Below are 20,507 nucleotides of genomic sequence, written 5' to 3'. Positions count from 1 at the left end.
ATTGCTATCAAATCTAAATGAAATGCAACAGTAAAGCAAAACAATTCAATTGGATTATGTCTCAAGTATTACCCTGATGTGCCTATTTATAAGTAAATGCACACTAAAATATAAAAAAGCATACAGTCCCAAGAGATGGAACTATTGACATTGCATTCAGTTGTAGTAATCGTTAGAGTTAGTGTTTGCCAATAATTAGAAATACCCCCCCCCCCCCCGATCTGAGTCTAGACACGTATCTGAAAAGGTACTGTGAAATTTACACCCTGCTGTAGAATTTGGTCTTTGAATATGCTAAGCAAACAACTGTTCCAGCTCCTCTCTGCTTCCCAGACAGGCCCTGGGGACCAGTATTTCTAATAAAACTCCCGCTGTCACTCCCTGACACTTTACCAGTGATTAATACTGCACTAAAGTTTCACTGGGGGTTCTTTCGGACAATACAGGAGAACTGAAACTGTACTAAACAGTGTACGTAATTGAGTCTGTTTAACGTAACAAAACTTTCTATTACAGGAAAATACATTTACATTTCTGCTGATCTATTTAGTATTTTGTTAAAGCGTAACATAACACAGTTTAAGTGGTAGAAAACGTTCTGCTAATAAGTCTGGTTACAGAGCAGGCAACAGCATTGCTTGTAACAGAACATTCTCCATGACGACACTCTCCTGCTTTAGATTTACAGGCTCCTTTATTCAAGAAATGTCAACACATCTTTTATTTAAATAATTAATTAAGGCATATACTGGAAACCTGCTCAGCTGTAGTAAAAACGCTGCAGGATATGAAAGGGGAAGTCCCGTTCAAATTGTTACACATCTTGTGTTTTCAGTTTGTGTAAACCTATGTACTGCCCCTAATAAGTCCCTCTTGGCTGCCATGTGTAAGAGCCCTGTGCTTATTCCCAGAATTCTACTGGAAAATGATGTTGCAGTGCGGTCAAGAGTTCACCTCTAAATATGTGCATAATACATTCAATATCCCAAACCGGGACCGAGCACTCGCCAAATTCAAGAGCACCTACAGTTGTGAGATGTGAAAACCCTGGCTTGCCCCATAGTGTAAAATGGCCCATTGGAAAGTATTGGATCTCCACATTATGGTAGCAAAAACATTTTGAAAATCATATTCGTGGCTTGACGCAAGCTAATTTAATGAGATGGGAACTGAGAGATGAAACAATGTGTTTTGATCACAGTTCATGCATCCATCCAGGTTTTAGGGCCAAAAGAAAACTCTTGCTGAAGACTTTTCAGGGACTCTTCTGGGTTTTTATTGCAGTGCAACATCATTTTGCATGCAGTGTGACAGCCCAGCTGCCCAACATATCGGAGACCTGCAGCACAGCAGTCAGAACATAGTGAATATCTATTAAAAGTAAAGACAAGCAAACATTTCAGATATTTTATTTGTGATTAGAAATGCACATGCTGTACATTTAAAATTAACCTTACAAAGTCCCAATTAGGCGTTCATTTAAAAAAAACTGCAATGGAAACAATTGTCCCTTTAGAAAGAGAATTGACTGGCACTGGGCCATAATTTCCTTATTGTCTTAACCCACTATTGATACTGTTTATAAGCCATTTTTATTGATAACATACTTTTATAAAGTACTGATTCACACTATTCATGGAGCTTTTAGATACGAACCAACAACATGCTTGCGTAATAAGCAATTCAGTAGTTCGGGACAAACCCCACAACACGAAAACTTATTGATGATTATGCAATGATATCTAAAAAAACAATTTGGTAACAAACCTGCCCGGTTTGAGAGTCTACCACCTGGACGAGGCATGTGACCCCCAAAAGTTCCAAGCTGGTCTCAATACCGCAGAGTAGATTTTAAGTACTGAGCAGAGCAAAAGCATTTTTAAGGACATAAATGCATGAATGAGCAGAGGAAGCAGTACATTCTGAACATGTCAAAACCCAAGGAAGCGCAAGAGAAATAAAGCTTTAAGAGCCTTGTGTAAAACGCTAGGAAAACCCCCAAAGGAATATGGCTACACCAACTGGATTAATTTCCAACAATGCAGAGGACGGATCAGAATTGGAAGGAAGCGTTTGGAGGAAGAACAGCGTGATAGGAAAGGGAATGGTGAACTGCGGGGGGTGGCTGGATGCCCGCAGAAGACATAAGAGAAGGAGGGTTAGAGTAGGAGCAGTATAAGCTGTGGAGGCCTGCTGGTCACCCACAGTGGAATTGAGAGATTGATCAGTGTAAACTGCAGAGGCCTGCTGGACACCCACAGTGGAATTGAGAGATTGAGCAGTGTAAACTGTGGAGGCCTGCTGGACACCCACAGTGGAATTGAGAGATTGAGCACTGTAAACTGCGGGGGCCTGCTGGACGAGAGTTTGAGAGAATCAGGGACAGGCATAGTAGCAGTGCGAGAGTATGCGATTTGAGGTGACGTCATTGCAGGAGCGACAGAAACTTGGATGTTTGCAGGCCACAGGGAAACCAACTCCCTGCGAGCCAATGAACTGAATGAAAAATTCCCTGGGAATTAAAGACGAATTTTACCGCAATTAAAAACTAATCTCACCACTCAGTGGAGAGAAACCACCACCCGTACCCCATTACTCATACAATTTTATTTTGATTACCAGAACTAATGGAGGATACAACTTTCTAATGTGATAGGAAAGAGCAAATGTCTTTTGTTTTGCAACTGTCACCAGAGTTTTAAACTTTGGTCCTTTGAATAGCAACCATATGCCAGTGACATAACCTAACTAACAAATGTACAGTAGCTATAAACAGTATAACCAATTATCAAATACTCATTCTGGAACCATCACAGCTTAACAGTTAGCACAAGTGAATCATAATTGAAGAAAGGCAGAGCACTGCATTGGACAGGCACCAATACATTTGTATAAGCAGCCTACATGTTGTTGTCTATATTTTGTTCCCTGAAACTATTGATGGTTTTAGAAAAAAATGATAAAATCCATTGTTTGGGAGGTTGGTGTTTGGGTGAGTGTAACCTGTGGGTTAAAATTGTGTATTATTTGGTGGTAGTCAGTGAAGGTGAATGCCCAGCCTGACAGCACTGTTAGTATTTATTATAGTTTTGTTTAAACCTTTTATTTTGGCCCTTGTGCCAGTTACTTTGTTCCTGTGTTTTTGTTGATGGTGTTTGTTACTTGTTTTGTTTGACCTTTTAATTTTGCTGTGTGAACAGTGTTTTGATTTATTTTTGTGTAATAAATGCGCTCCCCTGCGCTTAAATCCTCAGTTACTGTCTCTGAGTCTCAATAACCCTTTGCCATCCTGTCACAGGGTCTTTTAAGGTTACAGCGTAAATACTAGTTTAGCGTCTTATACAAAAGAATCTAAACACGTGAGTGTACAACTAAAATTAATTTCTCTATATTTTATTAGCTTCACTACACATTTTACAACAACACTCTACAGCAGCCTTTTCCAATATATAAGTACACTGTTTTAGTAAAGCAGTATGGCACAGCAGTGGAGTTCAAGGTGTTCAAGGAAAGGGGCTTTGTCCAGCAAATAATATTCAATTTTTGTCTTTTGTTGCTATTTTTTTTTTTTTTTTGGCCTACAACTGCTTCACAGGAATTCAGCAGAATATGTTCTTAAACACATGCTTTGTGCAAACGTTGCCTCTGTGCACCACATGGCGGCTGTTGTAGCCACTTAAGGCACATTGCGTATTATAAAATACTTTGGAAAATGTGTCTCCTTCAAGCTCTACAGAATCCTATAGATTTACAGCATAATCTTGCTTTTCCAGAGTTTGTCTATTTTAAATGGCACACAAGGGATTTTAAAGGCTGTCTCATGGGTTGCATGGGGAAAGTTGGCAATATCACAAAAACAATTTCAAGGCAGATAAATTAGCTTTGTTTCCAGCTTATCGGGCAGCGAGTAACTTTTGAAGATCTCTTATCTACTTTAGGAGGAATCTGTGATTTAAAATTGAAAAGGTCTATATAAAACAATACTGTATGAATCATTTTACAAACTGTCCATAAGCATTTCAAAAAGCATATCAGCAGCACATGCCTGCACAATGAAACAATCCATGGAGTCCATTATGTTATCTTATTTTTCATTGAAACAATTGCAGAGATTACATAACGTTTCTTGAAAACCAACAATGACCTGCCAAATGACTGGAGGAAATAACTTTAATGTGGCAAAAAAATCATCAATTTCAGTATGGCTCCAACTAAGTACTTAAGGGAACAATGTTGAGGAAAACAGCTTTTACAAAACACATCCTCCAGACAGAACTCAGTAAAATACATATCAGACTTGAAGCCCTGTTCCTCAGATACAGTACTTGAATTGACAATAACATAAGAACATAAGAAGAACATAAGAAAGTTTACAAACAAGAGGAGGCCCATCTTGCTCGTTTGGTTGTTAGTAGCTTATTGATCCCAGAATCTCATCAAGCAGCTTCTTGAATGATCCCAGGGTGTCAGTTTCAACAACATTACTGGAAATGTTGTTGAAGCTGACACCCTGACATGATTATTTGGGTTCATTTGGACCTGGGCTTGGTGCAGAACATAAATAAAATAGAGAGGCCCATAGATTAAACTGCTGCTTTGAAATTGATGTTTGTGAGTTTTCCTTCTTACTGCTAGCTGTGGATATTTTCATCCACAAAACCATAGTACTGTATGTGTACTGTATATGATGTGGTTTTAGCCTTTGTGGGCTGCTATGAATTTCAAACAAAGCCATTTTTTCCAGGGCAGCTATTTCTAAAAGGCAAAGGATTTTGTTACTTTCTTAACTTTGGAACAATTTGAATTGAGTTAGTTGTTTCCCTAAAACAAAAGGCTGTCAGCATGTGGAAACAGGCTTGGGCGGGAGCTTTTTAAGTCTAAAAGGTATTGACAATGCTGACCCAGGGGACTTTTTCGACCTGAAAAAAGAAACAAGGACCAGGGGTTACCAAAGGAGATTAGATAAAGGGGCATTCAGAACAGAAAACAGGAGGCACTTTTTTTACACAGAGAATTGTGAGGGTCTGGAACCAACTCCCCAGTAATGTTTATTGAAGCTGACACCCTGGGATCCTTCAAGAAACTGCTAGATGAGATTCTGGGATCAATAAGCTACTACCAAATGAGCAAGATGGGCCGAATGGCCTCCTCTCGTTTGTAACCTTTCTTATGTTCTTATATGTTCTTATGCACTGCAATCACATACAGTGTTCCAATCGTATGCACTCAGATTGCAGTTCGGGCTTTGTTATTTTTAATTTGTGGTATTATAATACAGGCCTGTCTAAAATAATGATTGTTGTAACTAGGGATTGTATACATGTAATCTCTAACTTGATGCCGCCTCTCAAGGATATGTTAAAGGTATTTATATTCTTATTTAAACAGAAACTCTGCTAGTGTGGCCTAAAGGCAGTTTTTAACTCTGGTTGGTCGAGATACTACAGAATGAGTCATTCCCAATTGACTCGTGTGTTGTCATATCCACTGGCATCACTACATATAACACACAGCATGACACAGATGTAAATACAATATAGGGGGGTTCCAAGGTGCCGGATCAGATTAGGTTTGGGTAAACAGAAGTGACTGGAAGCGTACTAATATATGTCCGCTGTGTAATAGGGTTGCCAACTTTTCCACAGACCAAACCCGGACATATTTCTCAGTCAGCCTAGGTCTATCAAAACTGCAGTATACTGTAATACAGTTTAGTAATACCACCAAATCTCGGTACAAATCAATATTCATGCACTATACGCACTATTGTACTGTTGCTATTTCTAGCTATCGAACTTGGAAGCCAGAAAAACAGTAAATATATCATGGTATGTTAGAGGCTAATTTTACGTGAGACAAGTAGCTGTGGTGATGAGTAACGCTGTGGTAAGTCAATGCAATTTCTGAAGCGACGATGCTGTCTACCTGTTTTTTTTTATTTCACAAAGAATATTTTTAGACAGTCACAGGATTTATGAGCCTGAAAAGTCTGTTTGTGACGGTCAGAATTATTTTACAGCTGTTATGTCATGGCAATTTGCCCCCCCCATAATAAATATTAACAAATGTTACTAATACACATTAAAAACTACAAAACAACGGCACAATCGGTTGTGAGTTGGTAAAAAGAGACAATGGTGGCGACCATTTTGTGTAATGATTTCAGTCAGGACAATCTTGCATTAAATAACCACCTTTATTATAATACACAATCTTACAGATTTCCAAAAACATTTAACCTAAATGGGTGAAGAAAAATAAGTAGAGTAAATACAGTTGGAGCACGGCCTCATCCTTCAGAGCATCCTGCTGCCGCCTGCTAAAAAACAAAGAATAAAATAATAAATCTATGCGACATGTTCATCCCAGTGAACAAAAAATATTAGGCAGAGGAGCATAGTATACTCCCCCCTCTAGACGAGGCTGGGACTGAGGTGGTGGTGGTTGGGGGTGAGGTGGTAATTCGAAAGCACGGTAAGACTGAGTTTGCGAAGTAGGTTTATATACGTGAACTTGCTGGTAATAGGCTTGTAGATTAACCAATGAATGTACCAGGCACTTGTACTATAGATTTCCTGCCTGAAAACCCCACAAGCTTTATATTGTTGTATACATTGTATTGATAGTAGGGGTGCAACAATTAATCGATGCATCGATTATTGATCATCTGTCCTTAAATTTCCTGAGCTTCGATTATATAATGGTGATTCGATGCATCAAATTAGAACCCAATTTGAAGTGTCCTGTTGCCAGTTTGCATTAAAACCTTGAGTGTGTGCGCTTGTTTTAGTGCTAGTACGGTAGATCAGCGTGTTGCTAGGATACACGCTTTAGGCCTCTACATTCGAGTTGGACAAGCCAAATCAGAAGTAGGCCTATTGTATTCACGTTTTCTTGTTTTGAAAATGAAGACAATATGTGTTTGTTTGTTTTTTGTTGCTTTAAATCTAAAAAAAAATCTACCGATGACCTTATTTTGTTTCAAAGCATGTTGTGTTTGGATTATATGGCAATATTATATAAAAAGAAGCTGGATTTAGTACGATAGTTAAATTAGTCTGAATTTGTGAGATTAATTCAAATGTTTTACTTTGCTTTTGGACATAAAATGTTAACATTAATTAACAACCATACAGTAGTTCAGATAGAAATGTCTTCTGTTAAAATATAGTATTTTTTTGTTAAAGGGACATCTGATGCAGACGCACGCATATTCTTTATTTTTTTTTTATAATCGGAAGTGTTCTAATTTGAATGTAAGTTGTGCCTTTTTGTTTAAGTATTATGCACATTATGTTTTTAGTTATTGGATCTTCTGTTAAAAAAAAAAAAAAACCTAATGTTTGCCCTTTATTTTTCAAAAATAAAACGTCAATGCATCAATTATCATTGATAAATGCCTATACGATAATTGAATATGAAATTAGGGTGCCGATTGCAACTCTAATTGATAGTGCTCAGTAGTAGTGCTTTTTATGCACCTGTGTAGTGTTTTATAAGTTGTCATCAAATTGCTGAGTTGTTCATGAAGCAAGACCTTTACAGATAGCAGCTCTAGGAATATCCACGATTATCTAGTTCACCTGTACATTCAGATGATTTCTTACTTGAAAAGTGCTGTGTTTTGGGTTTTAATTAAACTCTCAGGCCTCGTGTTCTCTCAATCTGCTTTTGCAATATATTGAAGCTATTTTTTTAAAGAAACAAAAATCAACCAAGTTAATAGAAATCCATTAAAATGGTCAGCTGGACTCACCTAAGCAGCCTCCCAGAAGTGTTAAACTGTTGGGGTCTGTTTAAAAGTAGAAGATTAGCCAGGGCTAACAAATTGGAACTCAGGGGAGGCAAGACCTCCTGTGGATGAAGCATCCTGGGCCTGGCTGGAAAAGTCACTCTTTTCTCACTTAAGGTGACAATTCTCAGCTCTCCTGCTGTGGAGAGTCGCCTTGCAGATACACTCTGTCAATTTGATGAGCAGTTCACAGCACGCACGTACAATCATCTGGCAAAACAGTACTATAGCAGGGGAAAAACAGCCTTGCAAATCAATCTATCAGCTTAACAAACTTTCATGAAGTCATCTTCCAGGGATCACACACTAGAAGCAGAGCTTTGTTTAAACTCGATTTTGAGGGGTATGCCCTGGGTCCGTGTGATGGAGAATTTTTTTGTGCAAGTTTCGTGAAAATCCCTGCGGTAGTTTTTAAGTTACAGAATTGCCAAAAAAATTGTTTTGACAAATTAGAGCTTTTTTTTTTGTCTTGGGTTAACTTTATATACCATTTATGATTTTAAAGACTTCAATCAAGTCCCCTCCTTCCCTTTTTTTATAGACTGAAGAGATTTAATTATTTTAACCTAACCTCATAGCTCATGTCATTAAGTTTATTTATGTATATAGCACCTTTCATACAACAGTATCTCAAAGCGCTTTACAAGTTAATAAAAACAAAAATTACAACAAAAATGAATTAAAACAAACAAAAAAAACATGAACATGAAAAAGTTATAGTAAAAAAAACCAAAACACACAAAAAACATCAATATTAGTAGAGAAATAAAAAGAGAAGAACACTTTTAACATTTTGTATAAAATGCTAGTCTAAAAAGTGAGTTTTAATCTTGATTTAAAAATATTAAGTGACTCTGCATCTCTAATGTCAGATGGTAATTTATTCCATAATCTGGGAGCACTGTATCTAAAAGCTCTTTCTCCTTCCCTTTTTGTCTTAATCTTCAGGAAGGACAGAAGACCCGAATCAGTCGACCTTAAAGTACATCTAGGTACATATAGGTACAAAAGTTCTTTTATATAATCAGATGCCAGGCCGTGAAGTGTTTTGTAAGTCAATCAATCTATATCTTACTGGAAGCCAGTGTAGAGAAGCAAGCACAGAAGTTATGTGGCCGCTTTTCTTTTTTATCTTTTTTATTTTGAACAAGCTGTAACTGTGAAAAGGCATGCTCTGGTAATCCAGGAAAAAAGAGCATTGCAGTAATCGAGTCTACAGATATGAGCTTCAAAACATAAGCCTAGTTGCCCTTCTCTGTACCTTCTCGAGTGCAATGATATATTTTTCGTAGTGAGGAGACCAAAACTGCATACAGTATTCTAGGTGCGGTCTAACTAGGGCATTGTGGAATCTTAGCATAACCTCTCTAGACTTGTATTCCATGCTTTTTGCAATATAGCCTAACATTCTATTTGCCTTTTTTAGTTGCCTCACCATACTCATTATTGTACAGTATGTATGACCTGAAGAAGCTGCATCACCAGGATCTTAAAGCAGTATCCCAACTCAACAGATGTTGAAAGAACAAACGAAAAGATAGAAAGAAATCTAATATATTGTATAAAAAATATTATCAAAATGAATGCATTAATATTGTCTAAAAAAGCCCATCTTCAGGATAATGGTCCAAAAACACTGATCATTATTTACGATTTTCGATTTTAGTGCTACTAACCTAGTTTGCTATTTACCATATTTACATATTTTTTTTTAGATTTAAATGGGTTTTTTTTGTTGTTGTTTTTTTTTACTAAATTTGAACAGAAGCGATATTAGTTATTTATTGGATATGCACAATCCATAGATTTGTGAAACTATTAAAACATGATGATTGACAAATCTGTTTATAATGATCAAAATGAAATGCTTATATATGAGTTTATCTGTACTTTATATATATTAATAAAATACAGACTGTAAATCTCATGGCAATGTGTTAATTAATTTATGTGTTTATTTTTCAGTGAGAGTAGTGTGGGGAAAGAATGTTGCCCTCCCAAGATGTTAGATGAGGAAAAATAGCTGTAAAATGTTGTACTGTTTTTTTTTAAGTATATAATAGAAATAAACAAAAGAAAAAAATTATTTTGTCTTTGTAGAATTTGATGGAGCCTAATGTAAATATTACATGCATTTTGTAAAAACTGCAGAAACTTGACAGGTTATACACAAGTCCTTTTAAAAATCTGGGTTCAGCGTCTACAAAATGGAAAACTAAAGAAAAATCAGAATTCCACAAAGCAGCAGTCATAGTTGGCAATGATTTCATATCCGTGATGCAACAAACTAAAACACCTGTACATCAGGAGTTGGATTCAGCTTATAGAGAAAGTGAAAAAAACACTATATTTGAATAACTCCCAAGTATTGCCTATTATAGTTGCACTCTTAGTATGTTACTTAAATTTACTAGCAGGTGTGGTGTGGTATAAATTTGTAGAGGTGAGGTGGGGTCACAGGGAACCTTGTGTGTATCTTGAAGAATTTACTGAACCAGTCAAGCTACAAGGCTAGACCCGCCCCTGTTAATCACTAATTGATGGATTGTGTTCACAGTTAAATAAAACCAAAGTCCTACAAGTTATATTCTACTTTATTGTGTGTGTGTGTGTGTGTTTTGTGCGACGGGTAGGGGGCAAGTAGATTTTTAAGAAGGACAAATAGATTTTTCTAGCATTTTGTCCCTTGGACAACACATTTTTTTCAAAAATTGCACCCCCCTGATTTCCAGGTGTTAGGTCTTACCTTACTGATTCATTACATTGAGCTGGGTCGGGAGGCAATGTGGTACAAAGGTTAAAGCACAAGACTTAAAACCAGAGATCATGGATTTATATTACAGCTCAGCCATTGGCTCACTGAGTGACCTTTGGCCATGTTTCTTTGTTTGGCCTTATCTTGTGACTCATTCACGCCTAACATAAAACTGGTCAAAAGCAAGACCACACGATAAATGCTCACATTATTAAGATCCAAGACACAGACAGATTAGAAGTACACACACATTTTGTCAATGCCTAAACAATATCATATGACTATTTCATATCGTTAAAGTTTTCTTTTAAATTGTACTTGGAGCAGCAGTGTGGAGTAATGGTTAGGGCTCTGGGCTCTTGACCAGAGGGTTGTGGGTTCAATCCCAGGTGGGGGACATTGCTGCTGTACCCTTGAGCAAGGTACTTTACCTAGGTTGCTCCAGTAAAAACCCAACTGTATAAATGGGTAATTGTATGTAAAAAATAATGTGATATCTTGTAACAATTGTAAGTTGCCCTGCATAAGGACATCTGCTTAGAAATAAATAATAGTGTCAATATCAGAAACTATCAATAATTTAGAAGAAAATAAGAAACTTTGATGCAACAGGGAAAATACAGTATCTTTTTTCTAAAACCTATAACATTAGCAATGCTTTTCTAGTGTTGCATTAGACAACTGTCATGAATAAGCTTTTACCAATGTCCTTTTATGTTGAGATATTATCAATACATGTGTTGATACATTTATTTTCACTTCGCTTATAGACTGTTAAGTGTCACACTATACTGATGAACGGCGCATGAATTAGGACCTCAATGTACGGACACACTTTCACACAGTTGTGTCAACAACATCCTTCTGCTTTAAATTGCAAGCTAAATGTTTGCTTCATTTAAGCAGGCGTTATTGATCCCATGCAATTTATTAGGTAAGCTGCCAAAATGTGCTGTGCGGTTTAACATTCAGTGACATGAAAGGATCAAACTTTCTGTAGAGTAGAAAGACCACCAACAAGCAAGATTTGACCATTGTTTGGTCAGACTTTTATTTCTTAGTTGTGTTTTTGTAGCAGTGTTTTGTTTTGGCATTTTTGTGTTTATTTCATTGCACTGTTTTCGCCATTCAGCTGTCTCTCTCTCAATCTCTCGCAGCGGATTACTCGTACACAACACACTATGTTTGTACTACGTGGATGTGTTAAGACATGAAGCTAAACCAAGTGCCTCAAACTGCCCCAAAAGTCTGTATATTATGATTTTTAAATAGCTTCATGTCAAGAAAAAGTTAAATAAAATCACAAAGACCAATTTAGGCGATCTGATTGGATAATGAGAATTCCAGGCTGTCCAGTTAATTTGCATTCACAATTAACAAAACAAAACAAAACAAAACAAAAAAAAACAGCTATGTGCACTAGTGTAATATTTATTTCACATTCTAAAACTTACAACTTTCTATGGAATAAGCAACAATATATATCTTACACTTCCCATTGTTATAAAGTGGTTATGTAAGAAGAAGCCTAAAAAATAGCTTTTATGCAGTATTAAAAACATATTACATGTCATGTAACAGTGCCGATAAACTGAGTTCTACAATGAAACTGGGTCCTACAATGATGACCCTGTAAAGACTGTCACATTGCCTTTTTGGAGAATGGTTAGGCTTGCCTTTGCCCTTTCTATGTAAACAGCATTAGTGGGCTGAATTGAAATGCATTGCTGGTTTCACAGCCCAGAAACAACATGTATATTGACCAAATTGAACTTTAACTCTGTTTTCTCCCTGACCACCGTTATACAAAGACTGCTTAGTCCGCTGGCACCAAGCACACAAACATTGTAGTGTTCTATTCTCCCATGGATGCTTTTTGGGAAGGATTTCTAATGGTGGGAATTCTGAATGTTAATCCTGGGGCCCTAATTCCTGTATTTTCAGTAAACAATGGAGGCACGTGGATTTCAGACAATAAACCTGGATTACCAGTGTTATCCCAGGATTACAGTTCCAGAAGGTAGATGTATTTTTTCAATTGGTCATGTTTTAGCAGACTGTGGTCAAACATATAAACTCTGTCTGGGAAGAGTTGCTTAGTTGGGGTTGAGGAAGACAATGCTCTCGTGACCAGCAACAAGAGACAAACGCATCACTTTCCATGTTTCAAATGTGAGATAATCTCATGAATAAGTAGAATCAGTGTTGTGCATAACATTTCAGTGCCTTCATCCGTGTACTGATTAAGACTGTATGTGATGGTATTAATATCAGTTTTACCTTTTAATATAGCATTACAAACAAATATGCAAATGAAGTTACATTATACAAAAAATATTCATAGACCTATGTATTACATGATTGTTAGGCCTATTACTTACCTTGTAATCGTTTCGGTTTCTTCATTGAAACATTATGAAACCTGTTAGTTGTGCAACATGTTTCAGAAGCTTAGTGGTGGCTGTAGGTTATAACATCAGGACAACAATGCAATCTTTGATCCAAATCCAGTGTTTCTGGTTACTGGTTCAGCTATTGGTTCTGCTTTAAGGAAATACTGATATTACAATAGTATTCCCGTGGTATTTGGATATTTACAAGTTGGCACTAATTTCATGTGATTATAGTTTATCACATTAAAGGCTGCATATAAAGTGTTTGAAGAAAGAATCAACCGGTCTGCACAACAGTCACTGTAATAAAATAGGCACCTGTTCAACCATCTGTGACTGTGTGTTGACTGCCCGCGTCATCAATAGAAGGCGTACAAAATGTTATTTTGCAGAACCCTATTACAGTAGACAGGCTTTGAAAACCCTACTGTCTGTGATCACAAATCAGATTAGGTTTTTACTCAAAATATCAAGAGCCAGAAAGTTACATTAGCAGTATATCTGTTATCTGCATCGGGCAGGCAAGTCTTAATCTGATTTCAAAAGGTGCATCTGGAACATCAGATTAAACTGAAGAAAAGGATGTAAGACAGAGACTTGTCTTGATATACATATACGCTGTTTATATAACTTTGCTGTTTTGCGTCCCTTTAGAGCCCCGATAAATCCTCTGTAGTCTGAATGGTTCCATTGATTATTTCCAGTAATAACTATATATGTATATTTACATTTGTTAAGAAAGAGTGCAGGTTGTAATTGTCAGAATACAACACTGTATACAGAAGTACTACACAGGAATGACAGACCTACTGTACTGTAATGCAGGACTTGTGTTCTAACTGGTCAGCTGCAGCCCTTTGGTCTCAGTGGCTTTATGATTGCTTTTAACCTGGTCACTTGGCTGACTTTTCAGACCACACTTTCTCTGTCATATAAGCACAGTGCTCACCATCTCAAAAAGCAAATTGGTATGGATAAGAAATAGCCATAGCAGTTACCTGAACTGATGCCTTTTGCGTAGATTTACTTACATTTTCTGTTTCAGTCATCACTTCCTGTTGACTTTATAAAACAGACTTTAAAGAACTCTGTCAAAGCGCGCTGGTACACCAGAGTGAAAGCATTAACCTGTACCCCACTGGAACACTTTATTCCTTGTGGATGAATTAACAAAATACATCAGGAAGAAATACCACAGACAATAGAACTAATGTGGCATTTCTGCAAGAAGACCGGATGCTGTACTTTGTTGAACAGCTTATAAATACCACATGGGAGTTTTCAACTTCTGCATTTTTTAAATTCACCAGGATGTGAAACAAAACCATATACTGTATAGATAGTAAACAATAATTTAGTTAAGATAACTGTGATGTCTCATTCATTTACCAAGCTGCTCTTCAACACTCCCTTTACACCTTTGAAATATTCCTCTACAAATGCTACCCACTGATGCTGAGTGCCTGATGGGGTGACCTGAAGGGATGTTCAATTCTGTTTCATTGTAATAAAGACATTTCAAAGTTTAAACATAACTTGGAATGTTAGAACCATTTTTTAAAATAAATTCAACATGTATTTAATGAATTGACGTGAGGAAAACAAACATTAAATTGATGTGCATATTTTATACAATTGGGTTAAACGATTAAGCAAAATTATGAACGTTTGAAACCTTGCTAATGTTAAATGTTTAAACAGTGAATTTCTTTAAAGTATTTATCTTTTTTTTTAAAACACTATATTAAATAAAGTGGTTTAATATATTTTACACACTATATTCTGCATCTAGTCCCTGTGGTCTGTAGTAAAGCAGAACTGCTTATAGTCAGGTTCTGGCCGTTAACACGTTTATTGACTTACTGCTATTCCCATGTACAATTTGTTCCTCAATAGCAGGCAACATATATTGACTATGTATGGAGTGGAAAGCCATTCCCAACTGTTTTTCTCTCCTTTTGGGATGGTTATTGCCTGTTAGCTTTCTAGCAACTGAGCACATTATTATAATATAGTATCAATTTAAATAGCATACTTGAATATATGTTTTATATATTTCAATATAGATATATATAAAGCTGTATATTATTATTATTATTTATTTCTTAGCAGACGGTCTTATCCAGGGCGACTTACAATTGTTACAAGATATCACATTATTTTTACATACAATTACATTATTTTTTTTTCACATTATTTTTACATTATTTTTTTACACATTATTTTTTACATACAATTACCCATTTATACAGTTGTTTTTTTTACTGGAATTGTGATAAACCCTTAACTGTGATGGTTTGTTTTTTCGTGTAAATTGATAAATTAAAATCTTTAACTGGATAGAAAGTTTTTTTTTTATATATCGCTGCTTTGTATTCAGAAATAAAAGATGATTTATAAATGTTACATGTCCTCTGATCAGTATCATTCTAGTCTGAAATTGAGGTGTGCCTTATTTTATTCCTTAGTAAAAGCATAGCAAAGTACAGTGAAAACACAGTAAAGCATAGGTAAAGAATGGAAAAGCCCAGAGAGGTAAGGTAAAGCATATTAAAAAGCATGGCACAACATGGTAAATTGTGATAAATGCGTAGTATAACCAATGGGAAAATCACAGGAAAACTGCAAAATTACAGTGGAAATTTACTGTGGAATGTTTGCCACAAATGTTTATGCAATATGTTTTGGAACTTTCAATTTCGTGTTGCTTGTTTTACTTTTCTCACTTCACTGAAAGTACTAACACTTTGCTTGGGAGGGTGCAGCCAGAGCACAGAACTGCAGTGAAGGGCTGCGTGATAAGTGTTCAACAGTTTAAACTGCTACATCTGCACATCTTAATTATGGGTAGCTCTGTTCTGTACCATTTGAACTTAAAGCTGAAACCACAAAACCACCTGGCACCTACTTGAAGAAAAAAGTACATTTATTCTTTTTATTCAGTTATTACAAAAACAGAAAGCATAATAAAACCATTAAGAAATAATAACAAATACAATACTGGATAATGAGTGCATGAATTGAGAGAGACAGAGAAAGAGACCGAGAGGCAGAGAGAGTCAGATCTGATCAGTAGTCACAGAACTTCAGCAGTGGTCTACTGACGGACATAACAAATTGTCTTTGTGCTTTATTTGTTGAAAACATTTACATGGCTGGTATTCCAAAGCAAATACACAGGAACACCTTTAACCACAACAGCTTGTTGTAGTCAGTTACTCCACCTTGAAGGTGGCCTAGATTTAATGTACATGAATTCTGCAACAAAGGTGTTTTATTCCAATGACAAGATTCTCTGAATCGTTGGTCCATTTCCCTCAACATTCTTCAACCTAATCATATTGTGAGGGCATCCTAACTTTTCCAAACTCTGTCATGTCTTGCTGATGCATTCAAACACCTACTTTAGTTCAAGAGTTGTCTGGGTTAGTTGTTTATATTATTTTTTTTTTTTTGTTGAGGTTTACAACACACTCTCACACCACAGGTGCATTGTGTTTACAACACACTCTAACACTGCAGGTGCATTGTGTAGACATGCAGATTAATGTTTCCCAAACATACAACCTTTAAAATAAGGAGTATATTGGCAGACAAACTTCAAGATCAAGTTACAAGTACCTATAACTGATAGATCAATCTTGAAGTCTTGATACAAAAAAGAAACTATCTATAAATTGTTGAAAAAAAAAGTACTGTTGTCTTTATGGTAAAGAAGTGTATGTTAATAAAACATAAAACTTGTATTACTTGTATTGTAACGCTTGAAATGTTTTTGCTTACGATTGTAAGTCGCCCTGGATAAGGGCGTCTGCTAAGAAATAAATAATAATAATAATAATAATAAAAAAGCATGTTTGTTGACATGTTAGTAAGGTAATAAACAAAATAGAGCCCATGAAAATAAAGCATTATCATTATTCTCATTCAAACATCAGACTTCTAATATGACCATTAAACTCAGTTTTTCTGGTGGTCAAAATATAGTTCCCCTGCAGATTAAAATCAAGGAACTTAATAAATATGAAATGTCTACCTGTCGCAATGGACCACAGACTCAGAAGATAACTTACTGTTTTGAAATCTTGTAACAGTCGATAATCCAATGATGAGAACCAAATTCTTCACAGCTTCTTTATAAACAATTCTGTTTTTTTTAACCTTTAATTTTTAATAATTCCAAGTGAAAGGTATAAATTCTCTTAGAGCAGGTCGATTATAGAAGACGCTGTACCAGCATTTGTTCTAACACATTCAGCAGTCACGCCCTGCATGTTAAACCTCACAGGAAACAAGATATATTTCTAAGTAAAGGTTTCATAGAATATCAACACTGCTGTGGTGTGGTTTGTGTCCTTAACCCAAACTAAATTATCTTTACCAAATGCACGACTACAGAGGTAGCATTGGAGTAAAATGTAATTTGTTTTTTTTTATACCAGAGCAGTAATGTGTCTAAAAGTTACTGTGAGTGGTAAGGTTCAAACAGTGACACATGCATGTGGGTACAAATATTTACACAAGTGTACGCGTATTTACAATCTGGGGAAACTAGACAAACACTATAAGACACTGCCGGGAGACAGCCGTCTTAAGATAGGTAGGGGCCACGGGCCAGACTGGTATGAGCTGGTGCCGTCAATACTCACAGTCCACCGTTCACGGTTACACTCCTTGGTCACAAGGCTCCCTGGATAAGCATTGCTGGTCACACAGACAGTGTGGAATAGCTAGAGTTATCAAAACAAAAGTCTTTGGCTGTCTGCCACTAATGGGTCTCTTTCCCAGTAGCAACCCCCCCCCCCCCCCCCCCGGCTTAACACAATTCCTAAATGCTCCAGGCTCCGCCCCACCAATCCTGAAGTAGCCAGTAATTTAATTTACTGAGCTACTGCTAGCGATGGTTCTTGATGAAGTGAAACCTGGTGCACCTGTGAAGCTGCCCTCATCAGGATGCCTGCCTAAATAGTCTATGAGCCTAATAATGCTTGTGCATCCTGACAAGGCAGGGAAGCTAGCCTAATAGCACCACCGTCTGTCGGGAGGCCAGTCTGTACTTAACTAAAGACTTCATTAAAATACAATCGAGATTCAAAAGTATTGTTGGCAAGGTAAAGAGAGGAAGCATTTTTCAATCTACTTTTCTAAAAAAGATTAATAAAACAGAACAGTGTTGTTATAATATAGCTACATTTACCTTATGAACAACTGACACAGGTCTGCAGTTTGTGGATTCATCACCTTTGTTGCACTTCTATATTAAACGCACTCACACGCACACGCACACACACACACACACACACACACACACACACACACACACACACACACACATACATGCTAATTGTGGCCAAAATGACAGGGTTACTGCAAGTGGTTATCTGCTTGACCTTAAGCTGTATTTGTTACAAATAATATTATCAACAGCATATAGCCTGCAATAGGATTGGAAATGTGTATTGTGTATATATACAGTATATACACAATACACATGTCAGGATGTCAGGATGCAAAAGGCCTACTGTAAAAGGGAGTATGACTTTAATATTCTAAAAACAGGTTGACCTCAATACATTTTCACCATTAAAATAGTGCCCTTTGAGGTACAAAAAAGGTTGTGACTCATATAATTCCTTTTTCACGAGAAAGTCTGAATAAAAATGAAGCTGGTCAAAACACTGGTGACTCAGACAAGCTATCTATAAGTACTGTCTCCAAAGTCCATATTTGTCTGTGATGCCATGGAGTGTCATATATACATTCTCGTGATTCAGTCTAGAGCTTTTCAGAATATAGGGGGCACTGTGGGCAATGGTCATAGTTTTGCACGCTTGTCCATCCTGACCTGGCTTTTATCTCCACTGCTTAACTTCTTGTTTGTAAGTTTAGAATCTACTAATCCTTTTTGCTTACATTCAGTGTTACCATACTTTCAGATTAAAATCAGACAAGAAACTATGAACTCAAGTCAACTGCCCCCAAAGTTGGGGTTAAAACAGACTACCTATCACTCAGTCAAAACAAAAACTTTCATTGTACAAATATGGTCAAAGTGAGTAAATAAAAACAGCACCATATTTTAATCAGCCTTTGATAAACCTATCAGAATCTCCTACTCTCCAGAAAACATCAACAGTCTTTCTCCTAAGTAGGCAATAAAAATCCTTTTCTGAAGTATGTTAAACACAAATAATTAACATACATATAACATGCCAAGGGTATTAACCAGGTATGTCAGTAGCATTGTACTGGATACAGTCAAATTAACAAAAGAAGTACCTTAATTATTCCTAAAATGATATTTAAACTAACATTTATATGGTAGGATATCTGTTATCTAATCACCTACACTCATAGATTTGTACTCCATATCATGGTTTACCTCTCTTCCTAGGTAACCCTGATAAGCATTACCCTTATATGATAATTTTGTGGAGTTTCCATTTGTATAGTTAGCATCTTCTTAGGAAAGCAGTAAGGACTTCTTAAGGCAATTTGAAAGAACATTTTATTTGCTAAAACTCTTGTTTTAAGGGATTTTGGAACAAAGGAAGCCAGGGAAAGTTTCTGATTGACTGGTCACATTATGTTTGACATAATGTTGTCTGGACTCTGAGTAAATTACCTTGATTAATTGGTGATAACCAGTGTCTCTGCATTTGCAGACTTAAACTAATTAAAGAGAATACCAATCTGTCTATTAAAATAAGCCAATATCACCTACACATATTACAAGTATGAATAGTAGAATAACTTCTTGAAACAAATGTCCATGCATTTAAACAAAATTGGGTAATTGACCTTGGACATATTGCTTTCATTTGGCTAACCAATAAGAAGCCAGAATGATAGCATGTTTAGTTATGTCCATAGTACTTTTTTTTTCCCCACCTGGACAGACAGCTCTCTTTCAGAATTATTTTCATTATTCTTGGTCTGCTCATATTTCCTTATTGGAAGTACAGCTCAGTTTGGTCAAAATACCCTTTTCAATCTATTTATATCACTTCACTCAGCTATTCAGACTAGACAGGAATTCCGAACCTACCTTCCAACCCCAGCTTTAGATATATAAAACTAAGCATTATTCACCAGTTTTCTTTCGGGGATTAGACAGGACAGGCAGACCTATTGACTGCTGGATAAGACCCACATAGCTTTTTACTCTGCTCATCAGACATCAAGAAAATGCTTGGGATTCTGGCAGCATCAAGTAACAAGCCTGGTAAAGTTATTAAATTATTTAAAGTAGAAAAGATCGTTTACATATCTATTTCTAAAGAATGATGTAATCTGCATTATAGACTGCTCAGGATCTTTTAGCCAATCACAGCACACGTTTTGCCTTCTGTATTCCACAATACATCACAGAGCTACCATATTCATGACATCAACCGTGACACTTTTTACCATTCTATATTCTCCATACCAGCACGACTGATGGCACCTGCTTTAAAACATCATAACTAAGGCACCTCTCGGAATTCCATTCAACTGCAAAGTCCATTCAAAACCGTGACGTCATAATCGCCACTTAACGGTATTCTCTTCAGCAACCTTTTCCTTC

General features: G+C 36.5%; 1 protein-coding gene across 1 annotated transcript in view; it reads right to left on the bottom strand.

Moving 5' to 3' along the window:
* LOC117435307 (enhancer of filamentation 1-like) overlaps positions 1-17,141 on the bottom strand; it is an 85,002-nt gene extending 67,861 nt beyond the window's left edge. Inside the window, exon 1 of the mRNA XM_034058364.3 lies at positions 17,014-17,141. The gene's annotated coding sequence lies outside the window, so the exon portion shown is untranslated. The remainder of the gene's footprint in view (positions 1-17,013) is intronic.
* Positions 17,142-20,507: the final 3,366 nt, after the last annotated feature.

This window comes from Acipenser ruthenus, chromosome 3 (assembly GCF_902713425.1).
Source record: "Acipenser ruthenus chromosome 3, fAciRut3.2 maternal haplotype, whole genome shotgun sequence".
NCBI lineage: Eukaryota > Metazoa > Chordata > Actinopteri > Acipenseriformes > Acipenseridae > Acipenser > Acipenser ruthenus.
This window is presented reverse-complemented; position numbering and strand designations above follow the sequence as displayed.